Source organism: Mastomys coucha, unplaced genomic scaffold (assembly GCF_008632895.1).
Source record: "Mastomys coucha isolate ucsf_1 unplaced genomic scaffold, UCSF_Mcou_1 pScaffold21, whole genome shotgun sequence".
Lineage (NCBI taxonomy): Eukaryota > Metazoa > Chordata > Mammalia > Rodentia > Muridae > Mastomys > Mastomys coucha.
The window spans coordinates 53,627,288-53,636,647 of NW_022196904.1; the positions used below are offsets into that span (position 1 = coordinate 53,627,288).

The 9,360-nt window shown below is 39.3% G+C and overlaps 1 non-coding gene across 1 annotated transcript; it reads right to left on the reverse strand.

The window, feature by feature from the left end:
• Positions 1 to 1,087: 1,087 nt before the first annotated feature.
• LOC116104155 lies at positions 1,088 to 1,228 on the reverse strand. The gene has a single exon (XR_004123705.1). It is a non-coding gene; the product is annotated as a U4 spliceosomal RNA (small nuclear RNA).
• Positions 1,229 to 9,360: the final 8,132 nt, after the last annotated feature.

Here is a 9,360-nt window from a genome sequence, read left to right on the forward strand (position 1 = left end):
GGTTGTAAGGTTGCTGTAAATAGTCTTTATTAGGTTGTGAAATCATGATGGGGTGTTGGATTTTATCAAAGGCCATTTCTACACCTAATGAGATGTTCGTGTGCTTTCTCCCTTAGTTTGTATATGTTGTGAATTACATTTGTTGATTTACATGCATCAAGTGCCCTAGATAAGACATGTATATTCACTTCTTCAAGGCTCAGAGAATATTGTATGAAGAGGGATGTGGTGACTTATGTGAAAAATGTCCCTGATAAGCATGTGTGTTTGAATATTTCACCTCCATGTGGTGGCACTCTTTGGAGAGCTATGAAATCCTTTGGAAGTGGAGCATTGCTAAAGGAATTACATCACTGGGGGAAGGCTTTATAGGTTTTTGAGGTTTTATAGTTTGTCTTCACTTCCTGCTCACTTGCTTTCTCTCTGTGTCTATCTCTCCATGTCTCTCTGTCTGTCTTTGTGTCTCTGTCTCTCTGACCCTCTCTCTCTCTCTCTCTCTCTCTCTCTCTCTCTCTCTCTCTCTCTCTCTCTCTCTCTCTGATTCTTGTGTCCAGGAATGTGTATAAAATGAGATCAGTCCACTTTGTGCTCACGTCTCCATGCCTTCTTCTCTGTCTGTATACCATATCCATCATAAGAGACTTCATTCCTATGGAAGTGTAATCCAAAATAAATCCTTTATTTTATAACTTGCTTTTTATAAGATTATGCTATCATAGAGAAAAAGCACTATTATATAATTGGTAGTGAGAGTAGAGTTGCTGCTGTGCTTGATCATGTAACTTTTTTATACCTTTGAAATATTTTGTAAAAATTTATGAATTATTAGGTCTGAAAAATTTGTTAGTGCTGGGGATAGAGCTTAATGATTAATTCTTGTGAAAAGTTAAAATTGAGGAACACTGAGAAAAACTCAGACAATGTAAGGCCAATTCTCAAAACTTCAGAAAGAAACAAGGACTCTACTGGGACCTGGGAGAGGGGCTATTTGTGTGATCCTCTGTATATAATCTAGCTGGATTATGCTGATGCCTTGAAAATTTGCATGACACTCAATTTTAAAATAATGGACTAATTTCTTCCTTTTTTTCCATAGAGACTGTCAAAAATTGCCAATGCTGACTATATTGCAAGACATCATGGTGGAGTATTGGGAAAAGTTTTCAATTAGTAATAATCATGCCTCGGATAAACTTTATTGGCTACAATACTGCCACTGCACAAAGCTTGACTAATTTCTTAAGTAAATTCCAGACTCAGTATCACACCAGGTCTGAGTCATGGTCATTAGTTATTCTGCTCTACAATGAAAACAAGCAATAAGTGGAGAAGAAAGTAAAATGTGCAACTTGAAAAGGAAGAGAGCACTAGGAAGCTTTGCCATCAAGTCATGTGACAAAAAAAGAGGCTGTCATTGGTAAATATGTGAGCTCTGTTAAAGAGAAGCCCTTGGATGAAGGTGTAGTCAAACAATAATAAAGATGTCCTGACTTCTAAGCTAAGACTTCAACTTCTAAAAGAAGAGAGGTCAGTAAGGTTTCTACCCATGGAAAATACATGCACAGGAAAAGCTGAAGCCTAAAGGAGCCAGATTGGCAGCAGAACTTGTCAGTCACATCTACTTGGTACTGGTTTTGAATACAAAAATGATGAAAACTAGGCTCATGGGTTCCTCTTTCATGTTTTCAGAGGTCTGCCAGGCAACCTGTGGCAGGATCAGAGTCTGTGAGGAAACCCCTGAAAAGCCTTTGGATATGGTTGAAAAGGTAAAGCCTGCGGAACAATGAGTACTCCAAGATGGTGGATATACCAAGACTACAAAATAACTTTCAAGAAGAGTGACTTACAGGGCATGGCACTATCCAAACATAAAGATGTATATTATAGGCAGTAAATCTGAAGGGGTGTTAACCATCAAAACATTTTGACACTGAAGGACCAGATACTGGGCATGGAGCTGCAGGATTTGGTGTTTTCCCTTCTGGGGTTTTGTCTTACTTTGATCTATTATTTCTTCACTATGACCTCTTCCCTCCCTTTTGTAAAAGGGGTATATATTCTGAACCATTTGTATGTTGAAAATATGTAATTTTATCTTATTGTTTTAATTTTAGAGAGGATGACAGCTAAGAGTATGTCTTGATTATCAGAAGATATTTTGCACTTTGAAGTTTTGAATGTGTTGGGATTGTTGGAATACATTGGGATCTTTGAAGCTGGACAATGATCTAACCACATTGGCCAGGAACAGAATGTGGTGGTTTACCAGAGATTAAACCACCAACCAAAGAGTACAGAGAACATTTCTCATTTAAAGTACCATATTCTTTTTTATTTTTATTCATTTACATTTCAAATGATATCTCCCTCCCTGGTTAGCCCTCCACAATCCCCATCCCATCTTCCTTCTCTACCCTCCCCTTTACCTCTATGAGTGTGCTCCTCCACCTACTTACCCACACCTATCTCACTGGTCTAGCATCCCCCTACACTCTGGTATGAAGCCTCCACAGGACCAAGGGTCTCCCCTCCCATTAATGTCAGATAAGGTCATCCTCTGCTACATATGTATCTGGAGCCATGTTCTCTATAGCTCTAGTTGGTGGTGATATTTGGAGAGGTTATTGAAAATTTAAGAGGGTAAAACTTCCTGGAGGAAGTACATGACTGGAAGTGGGCTTTGAAATTGTATAATCTGGCCCCATGTCCTCTCTGTGTGTTTCTCTCTGTCTCTGTCTCTCTCTCTCTCTCTGTTTCTCTCTGTGTGTCTCTGTGTCTCTGTGTCTGTGTCTGTGTCTCTGTCTCTCTGTCTCTCTGTCTCTCTGCCTCTCTGTCTCTCTCTCTCTCTCTCTCTCTCTCTCTCTCTCTCTCTCTCTCTCTCTCTCTCTCTCTCTCTTTCTCTCTCCTTCCTTTGTGTGAATGAAAGATTATCAGTCCGCTTCCTGGTTTTGCCCCCATAAACTCTGTTGTTGCCATGCTGAAATAAACCCTTTCTTTCACATTTTTTTGGTCAGACTAATTTATCACAGCAACAGAAAAATAATAAAAGGGGGATGGAAAAACATAAAATATAGTGATGAAAAGAGCTGTGTAATACTGTCTTAGTGCCACTATACCTGGGCAGGTTCTGCATAAATTCAAGGCACTAATCCCACCATGGAATTGGGGACAGAATCATGAGGCCACACCGCTAGGAGAGATGCTGTTGACAATTGATGACAGCTTGGAAAGGATAGGTCATTTTCTTTCAGGGATGTGGACACTGATAGGTTACCACACACATGGAGGCACAACAAATAGGACACAGTGGGTCATATTCATTTTAAAATATTTATTTAATTTTGTATGTATGCATGCTTTTTCAGAATGTATGTATGTGCATGACAGTGCTTATTGGATCCAGTAAAGGACTTCTGATCCCCTGAAACTAGAGTGAAGGATAGTTCCAAGCTACCTTTTGGTTACTTGGAACCTAACCCAGCTCCTCTGCAAGAATATCAAATTCTCATAAGTTTTTAGTCATTTCTCAAGCCCCATTTCTTGGTATATTATAACAAAAGAACAGGTATGACCACATGTTGGGTTCACATAGAGTGAGAAGGGTAGTCATGGTTAAATATAATCAAGGTGCATTATATTTGTGTATAAATTCTCAAATAATGAATTTTAAAAGAGAGAGTTGGTATAATCAGAATGTATTTTATATACATACAAAATTATCAAGAACAAATTTAATTAAATTTTAAAAGTCTATGGAACCCTAATGTCATGAAGCTGGGTAAAAAGCAAAATTAGAAGGGATAACAATAACAGTTTTTGTAATAGTTATAAATGATAAATTTTCCTTGCTATTTACAGGAGTTTATTTCTAGAATCTCCCACAGACATGACATATTACACTTATATAAATCGGCATCTTATTTGGTTGTAACTGATGCACATCTTCCTTTTATTCTAGATTACCTATAGAGCTGGCAATATAGCTTGGAGGTACAACACTTGCCTAACATGTGTATAAGGTCCTAGGTTTCATTTCACACACACACACACACACACACACACACACACACACAAATCACTTAGACTTCATATATAATGTCTAATACAACATAAATTCTGAGTAACCAGTTGTTATACAATATTATTTAGGGAGTGAGAAGAAAAAGAAGAAAAAGCCTGTATAGTTGGGGATGGTGTTGACATACAAAAATAAATACATAGAATTTATAAGTGAACTCAGAAATGTTGCAAAATAACACCTCAATGACGTCAACCACATACTTCCATACTAACAACTAGTATGTAGAAGCCAGAATTTAAGGTAAGATGTCATTTACAAAACATACTGAGAATGTTTGCTAAGATAGAGAAGTCAGCATAGTAGGGATGCGTTACAGAAACAGAGCAAAGTGATGGAACTCTTCTGTAGTTTGGCTGGTAGTGGGCCCATGACCTTACATGTGTGATGGAGTGATAGTGTGGGAACTGAACATGCTTCACCTTGCAGAAACAAACTCATATAAAACAGAATGTTGGGTGGCTGCTGATTATTATTTCTGCTTCCCTGCACAACTTTACCTGCCCCTCACCAAAACCAATTCTCCACTGTGTGACAGGCACCACAGCTCTAAAGATGAAAGATACCATCCCATTAGGAGCTGTTTATTCCACAGGCAGGGTGAGGCAGAAGGTAACCATCAATACATACTTCTTCAGGATGCTTGTAGAGCAGCAGAAGTGGGACTGTGCTTGGAAAATCAAAGTTTGACAGGTGAGTATCATTGTGCTGGGCACCAAAGTTTGAGTTCAAGTTTGAGTTAATCAATTCAATGAGAATTCATCACTAGCACCATGGAATTCAACTTAAGGGAAGGGGCCCATGAGTAGGCCCTGACACAGGGAGAGTTTCCATAATGTCTTTAAAATTAACCCTGCTCTGCTTTACTTTTATTTTATACTTATTTTTTTATTCTTTAGTACAAACTTTATCCCCCTCCTGGTCCACCCTCTGACTGTTCCACATCCCACACCGCCTTCCCATCCCTGTCTTCAAGTGGATATCCTCATTCCCCACCCTACCATACCTCCTCACTCCCTGGGGCCCTAAGTCTCTCAAGGGTTAGGTGCATCTTCTCTGACTGAGTCCAGAACAAGCAGTCCTCTGCTGTATGTGTGTTGGGGACCTCATATCAGCTAGTGTATGCTGCCTGGTTTGTGTTCCAGTGTCTGGCCATCCAGATTAGTTGAGACTGATGGTCTTCTTATAAGGTCGCCCTCTTCTTCAGCTTCTTCCACCTTTTCCCTAATTCAATTACAGGGGTCACCAGCTTCTGTCCATTGGTTGGGTATAAATATCTGCATCTGACTCTTTTAGCTGCTTGTTGGGCCTTTCAGAGGTCAGTCATGATAGGCCCCTGTTTGTAAACACACCTAGCTAGAGCAAGACAACAAAAGGGGATCAAGGGGGTACAAATTGGCAAAGAAGAAATCAAGGTATCACTATTTGTAGATGATATGATAGTATACTTAAGTGACCCCAAAAATTCCACAGAGAACTCCTACACCTGATAAACAACTTCAGCAAAGTGGCTGGATATAAAATTAACTCGGCCATTTTCTCTCCAGTGAGTTTCTGGGACAGGAGCAGCCAGCCGGGAGGCACAGGCCCCACAAGTCGCAGAGGAGTTGCAAGGCAGCAGGGACAGGATCCTCTCAGCTTCTGAGTGACAGAGGTGAATCAGTGACCTTCTCTGCCCCTTCCCTGCAAGTGAAGGGCCAATCTCCAGGGAGCGCCTTAACCCAGAGACTCAGATGAGAGCCACCATTTTCTCTCCGGTGAGTTTCTAAGACTGGAGCAGCCAGCCGGGAGTCTCAGGCCCTACAAGTTGCAGGGGAGTTGCAGGGTGGCAGGGACAGGATCCTCTCAGCCTCTGAGTGACAGAGGTCGATCAGCGACCCTCTCTGCCCCTTCCCTGCAAGTGGAGGGCCAACCTCCAGGGAGTGCCTTAACCCAGAGACTCGGGTGAGAGCCGCCATTTTCTCTCCTGTGAGTTTCTGGGACGGGAGCAGCCAGCCGGGAGGCACAGGGGAGTTGCAGGGTGGCAAGGACAGGACAAGCTCTAGTCAGAGACACTAAGAACATCTAACACCAAAAATATAGAGATGGCGAAAGGCAAATGCAAGAATCCTACCAACAGAAACCAAGATTACTTGGCTTCATCAGAACCTAGTACTCCCACTGCAGCAAGTCCTGGATATCCCAAAACACCAGAAAAGCAAGAAGTGGATCTAAAATCATATCTCACAATGCTGATAGAGGAACTTAAGAAGGACATGAATAACTCCCTCAAAGAAATATAGGAGAATACAGGTAAAGAGGTACAAACCCTTAAAGAGGAAACAAAAAAAATCCCATAAAGAATTACAGGAGATCACAATTAAACAAATAGAAGCACTTAAAGAGCAAATCCAAAAATCCCTTAAGGAATTGTAGGAAAACACAAACCAACAGGTGAACGAATTTAGTAAAACCATCCAGGACCTAAAAATGGAAGTCGAAACAATAAAGAAATCACAAAAGAGATATAAAATTAACTCAAACAAATCAGTAGCCTTCCTTTATATAAATGATAAATTAGCTGAGAACGAAATTAGGGAAACAACTCCCTCCACAATAGTCACCGATAATATAAAATATCTTAGGGTAACTCTAACCAAACAAGTAAAAGAAATGTATGACAAGAAATTCAAGACTCTCAAGAAAGAAATGGAAGAAGGTCTGAGAAAATGGAGAGATCTCCCATGCTCATGAATTGGCAGAATTAACATAGTAAAAATGGCCATCCCACCAAAAGCAATCTACAGATTCAATACAATCCCCATCAAAATCCCAACACAATTCTTCAAAGACATGGAAAAAGCATTTCTCAAATTCATCTGGAAAAGTAAAAACCCTGCTCTGTTTTTTTTTTCTCTTATGAGCCCCTCCCCAATTTAATTGTCTATGTTTCTTTTAGGTATATAAATACTTTTGAAATCTGTAAGCTGTTCTGAAAACCATAGTATAGTGTAAAAACATGAACTAAACAATACTACTAATAAAGAGAGGCTGAGATAGGAGAAGCAAGATTTCAAGACCATTATGTTGTACACAGCAAGAAACTGTCACATACAAACAAGCTGAAAGTGTATATGGATTGTACAATATTGGATCTATTTCTCCAATTACCAAATTAGAGAGACCTTTGGATGACAATCAACAGATTTCTAATTCCTCATATTTTGGGATTTCAATCGACTAGGATATGTTAGTAATACTAATTTTCATATTAATAAATTAAGAAAAATAATTGTTACTTCCTGTTTTGTTGTAAGAGGTGGAATTAGATTTGTGGGGATTTGTGAAAAGATTACTTTCTTGCTTCTTCTAGGGTGTAGTTTCACTCCTTATGTTGATGTTTTCCATCTATTATCCTTTCTTTGTAGGACTGGGTTTGTGGAAAGATATTGTGTAAATTTTGTTTTGTCATGGAATATCTTGTTTTCTCCATCTATGGTAATTGAGAGTTTTGCTGGGTATAGTAGCCTGGGCTGGCATTTGTGTTCTTGTAGGGTCTGTATGACATCTGCCTAGGAGCTTTCATAGTCTCTGGTGAGAAGTCTGGTGTAATTCTTATAGGCCTGCCTTTATATGTTACTTGACCTTTTTCCCTTACTGCTTTAAAAATTCTTTCTTTGTTTTGTGCATTTGGTGTTTTTATTATTATGTGACAGGAGGAATTTCTTTTCTGGTCCAGTCTATTTGGAGTTCTGTAGGTTTCTTATATGTTCATGGGCATCTCTTTCTTTAGGTTAGGGAAGTTTGCTTCTATAATTTTGTTGAAGATATTTACTGGCCCATAACATTGGGAGTCTTCACTCTCTTCTATACCTATTATCCTTAGGTTTGGCTTTCTCATTGTGTCCTTGATTTCCTGGGTGTTCTGGGTTAGGAGCTTTTTGCTTTTTGCATTTTCTTTGACAGTTGTGTCAATGTTTTCTATGGTGTCTTCTGCCCCTGAGATTCTCTCTTCTATCTCTTGTATTCTGTTGGTGATGTTTGCATCTACAACTCCTGATTTCTTTCCTAAGTTTTCTATCTCCAGGGTTGTCTGTCTTTCTAATTTCTTTATTGTTTCTATTTCCATCACTTTTTCAGTCTGGTATGGTAGCCCTTGCCTTTATTTCCAGCACTCTACTACAGGGTGGAGAGCAACCTTGTAGACCTGAAGGAGCAAAATTTCTCAAAGAGCTATTTTGACTAGAACTCCTGCCTACCAACTGTGACTACCATGGTTACAAGGCCTTAGGTATAAACTGCTGTCCTCATTAGGAAGCCAACCAGAGAAATGTAATGAGGAACAGAACAAAGCACCAATACTCCAATTGCTTCTTGTAATAACCAAAGCTCTTTGTTCTCTATTTGGTATCATCTAAAACCAAAAAAATTAAACTTGTTTTAAATTAAAAAAACAAAAACAAAAACAGAAAGTTGGACCTAATCAGTAGATTCTATTAACATGAATTTAGGTCCATCATGTTACAGTAGTACTTGCTTTTCGATTTAGGATCAGGTATATCCACTCTTCTGACATTGCAACACAACACTGTCCTCTACAAGCTTCACACTTGATAACTGAGCAATGAAATTTCAAGACAGGAAAAACGTGTTCATATCGTTTTATTAATTGAGCTTATAACTTGTGTTGGTTCAAATTCACAGCTATCCAAAGGTCCTTTTGGGTCAAAGGCTACAAGTTGAACATACTTGGGAGATATCAAATGAACATCAAAGGCCTATGTTTTAAGGACATGGTCCCTAGAGTACTGCTCTTGAGAAATGGTGGAAGAATTAATGGGTGGGGCCTAGTAGGAGGTCTTTAGGTTATTGGGAGAATGTCCTCAAAGAAAATATTGTGATCCTGATCTCTTTCTACCCTCTCTTTTGCTTCCTAGCCATGCGTTAATGCCCAAGTGGCATATCAGATAGAAGAGAGGGAATAAAATTATGCTGACACTGACAGGTTTACTAGGTATCAAGCCAGAATTCTGAGTATGCAACTCTATGGCTTCAGCAAAAGCAGAGAATGACACACTACTTCATATATACTAAGTGATGCTTGCCAAGAGCAGCTCATGGAAATAGAGAAAGGCTAGATCTACTGGACCCCAATCCAAATGAGAATATCAGAAGAGTAGAGGAACTTCTCAAAACCTGTAACATACAAGTTAAGTTAGTAGTTTGTATTCATACAAAGTATCTAAGAAGATAGTGGAGAAAATAAATCAGTTCCTGTATGTTCCCTCCCTTCTCCTCTCATC